The sequence below is a fragment of the Balaenoptera acutorostrata genome, chromosome 10, assembly GCF_949987535.1.
Source record: "Balaenoptera acutorostrata chromosome 10, mBalAcu1.1, whole genome shotgun sequence".
NCBI classification, from domain to species: domain Eukaryota; kingdom Metazoa; phylum Chordata; class Mammalia; order Artiodactyla; family Balaenopteridae; genus Balaenoptera; species Balaenoptera acutorostrata.
This window is the reverse complement of record NC_080073.1, coordinates 85,791,945-85,795,834: the sequence shown is the minus strand read 5'-3', so window position 1 is coordinate 85,795,834 and position 3,890 is coordinate 85,791,945. Positions and strand designations below refer to the sequence as shown.

The 3,890-nt window shown below is 38.8% G+C and overlaps 1 pseudogene; it reads right to left on the bottom strand.

The window, feature by feature from the left end:
- Positions 1-1,547: 1,547 nt before the first annotated feature.
- Positions 1,548-3,426, bottom strand: LOC102998340 (zinc finger protein 883-like; annotated as a pseudogene).
- Positions 3,427-3,890: the final 464 nt, after the last annotated feature.

Sequence of the window (3,890 nt, the reverse complement as noted above, 5' to 3'; positions counted from 1 at the left end):
AAGTGGATTTTTTTCTGTCCCTAGGTAGTGAATTTAAAATCACAGGATTCTGAGGTAAATCGTCATATTTTCAGGCCATTGTCTCTATAACCACAGGAAGAAGTCAGACAACAGACCAACGGACTTTTCTAGATGTTCTGAAGCTCAAAATTTATTCTCATTCAGATGACCCTTACATATTTAGGTGTGTAAATAACAAATGAATTTCCCAATTTCATCTTTTCTTGGTAATCTGCCCAAGACATGTTTCTAGTTCCTTTTCATCTGGGAGATGATGGCAACAATACTCAATTTAGTAGAGAAAGTTGAGAAAGTTACATTGCAAGATTAAGTTTGAATAAATTCTAGGAAAACTAGCTTCATTTTATTATTTTTTAAATAAATGTATTTATTTATTTCTGGCTATGTTGGGTCTTCGCTGCTACACGCAGGCTTTCTCTAGTTGTGGCGAGTGGGGGTTACTCTTCATTGTGGTGCGTGGGCTTCTCTTTGTGGTGGCTTCTCTTGTTTCAGAGCACGGGCTCTAGGCGTGCGGGCTTCAACAGTCGTGGCTCTCAGGGTCTAGAGCACAGGCTCAGTAGCTGTGGCGCACAGGCTTAGTTGCTCTGTGGCATGTGGGAACTTCCCAGACCAGGGATTGAACCTGTGTCCCCTGCATTGGCAGGCATATTCTTAACCACTGCACTACCAGGGAAGTCCTGAAAGCTAGCTTTATATACCAACAGTTCGATTCATTCTTTGCTGGGGTTTTATCCAACATCATATCCTTAAGAAAAGATCCCAATGTTCCTACTGCAATAAATCATGGAATTTATACTATTTTATCTCAATATTCTTCAATATTCATAATATGTTGCATTTTGGAGAAAAAATACAAGGGTAATATATAGCATATATGGCATGTGGTCTATATCTTCATTGAATCACACTTGATGTAGAGTAAATAAGTCACAGTTTAAGAACCACATCTACAGAAGCCTGCATTAGTAATAAAAACAATAAATGTGGACCTTAAATATAAATTAATCAGGCCTTCCAAATTTTCAGGTGAGTAAACCAAAGTTTAAAGAGGTAAAGCAACTTAACCTCAAAATAACAAATAGACCTAGTTAGTAACAGAGCTGAGATTAGAATCCAGGACTTCCAAAACCCAGACATGTGCTCTTTCCAGTAAACTATGTGGTCACTCTAGGAAGTTGACAGGTTTTTTGTTTGTTTGTTTGTTTGTTTTGTTTTTGGCTGTGTTGGGTCTTCGTTGCTGTGCTTGGGCTTTCTCTAGTTGCAGTGAGTGGGGGTTACTATTTGTTGTGGTGCATGGGCTTCTCATTGCAGTGGCTTATCTTGCTGTGGAGCACAGGCTCTAGGTGTGCGGGCTTCAGTAGTTGTGGCACATGGGCTCAGTAGTTGTGGCTCACAAGCTCTAGAGCACAGGCTCAGTAGTTGTGGCGCACAGGCTTAGCTGCTCCGTGGCATATGGGATCTTCCTGGACCAGGGATCGAACCTGTGTCCCCTGCATTGGCAGGCGGATTCTTAACCACTGCACCACCAGGGAAGTCCTGAAGTTGACAGTTTTCAGGATCCTCTTTCTGTTTCCCTGGGGAAGGTCTCCATACTAGCCAAGTTCCCAAGGCATTCAGAGGATTTCTCTCCAGTGTGAAGCTTTTCATGTTGAACAAAAGAAGAGTTTTGTCTAAAGGTTTTCCTACACTCAGTATGTATATTTGCCTTCTCTCCACTATGAATTTTCTGGTGTTTTGTAAGATATGTGCTCTGGCTAAAGGCTTTCCCACATTCATTACATCTGTAGAGTTTTTCTTTAGTATGAATTTTCTGATGTTTTTTAAGGTTTGTCTTCTGGCTGAAGGCTTTGCCACATTTATTGCATTCATAAGGTTTCACTCCAGTATGAATGATCTGATGTTGAATAAGGCCTGAACAGTAACTAACGGCTTTTCCACATTCATTGCATTTATAAGATTTTTCAATGGTATGAGTTTTCTGGTGATTTGTGAGGTTTGTACTCTGACTGAAGGCTTTTCCAGAGTCATTGCATTTAAAGGGCTTCTCTCCAGTATGAATTCTTTTGTGCCGAATAAGGGCTGAACAGAAACTGAAAGCTTTCCCACAATCATTACACTCATAGCGCTTTTCTCCAGTGTGGGTTCTCTGATGCTGAATATGCCCTGAGCGGTCACTAAACGCTTTCCCACATTCATCACATTTGTAAGGTTTTTCTCCAGTATGAACCCTCAGTGTTGTGTAAGGAATGAACTCTGGGTAAAAGTTTTCCCACATTCATTACATTTATATGGTTTCTCTCCTTTATGACTTCTCTGATGTTGAGTAAGGTATGTATTTCTGCTGAAGGCTTTCCCACATTCCTTACATTCATATGGTTTCTCTCCAGTGTGAGTTCTTTGATGTCGAATAAGAGCTGAGTAGTTACCAAAGGTTTTCCCACATTCATTACACTCATAAGGTTTCTCTCCAGTGTGAGTCCTTTGATGCTGAATAAGGGCTGAACAATCACTAAAGGCATTCCCACATTCATTGCATTTGTATGGTTTCTCTCCACTATGCATTCCCTGATGTTTAATGAGGTCTGAACAGTAACTGAAAGCTTTCCCACAGTCATTACATTCAAAAAGTTTCTCTCCAGTATGGACAATATGATGTTGAGTAAGAGCTGAGTGATCACTGAAGGCTTTCCCACATTTGTTACATTCATAGGGCTTTTCTCCTATATGAATTCTTTGATGTTGAGTAAGATGTGCACTCTGACTAAAGGTTTTACCACATTCGTTGCACTCATAAGGTTTCTCTCCAGTATGAATTCTTTGTTGTAGAGTAAGATGTGTGCTCCGGCTAAAAGCCTTTCCACATTCAAGACATTTATATGGTTTCTCACTAGTATGAATTCTTTGATGCTGAGTAAGTTATGTACTATGACTGAATGTCTTGCCACATTCAGTACACTCGTAAGGTCTTTCCCCACTATGAATTCTCTGATGTTGAATAAGGACTGAGCAATTACTGAAGGTCTTCCCACATTCATTGCGTTTGTAGGGCTTTTCTCCAGTATGAGTCTTCTCATGGTTTGTTAAATGGGAACTCTGGTTAAATCTCTTTTCACATTCATTACATTTATAAGGTCGTTCTCCAGTATGACTTGTTTGATGTTGAATGAGAGTAGTGTGGTCTCTGAAGGTTTTCCCACATTCACTATATTTATAAGGTTTCTTTACAACACATTTACTTTGTATAATTAAATCTGAGTTTTGTTTGAACATTTTTCCATGTGTACCACATTCATGGCAATGCTCTTCTATAGTATCACTCTGCTCTGAAACAAGTATTGATTTTTCACTGAAACTTTCCCCAAATTCATTAGATTCTATATCACTTTCTTTGGCAGAAATTTTCATGAAAGTGACTAAATCTTTTCCCAGATATTTCTTCTCGTTTAAGTGCTGATTCCAGATTTCCAGGTTTCTCCCAATATAAAATTTCTCTTTGTAATTTCTTCCATCTTTATTCTTTGGGATGAACCTTCTTTGAGAATGTCCTGCTGCCCTATTGTTGATTTCTTGGCTCTAGGTTTAGACTTCCCATCTATAAGACATAAAAATACAAATTTACTATGAGTCTGATGCTAGGAGAAAAAAATCTGCTATATTGGAAACAACATAATGAAACTGAAAATACTGAGAACATTCCATATTGGGAATATAAATATGGTGTGCTAAACTAAGGAAGGATGAGATGGAAAAGCTAGTGGTGTGAAAGGGTCTAATTCAAGAATAAAGTAAGCAAACAGAATAAAGCAAATGGCCTGTCAGGTGAGAAGCGTGATTAGGGAAAAGGCTAAATTACAGAACTTAGAAAAATA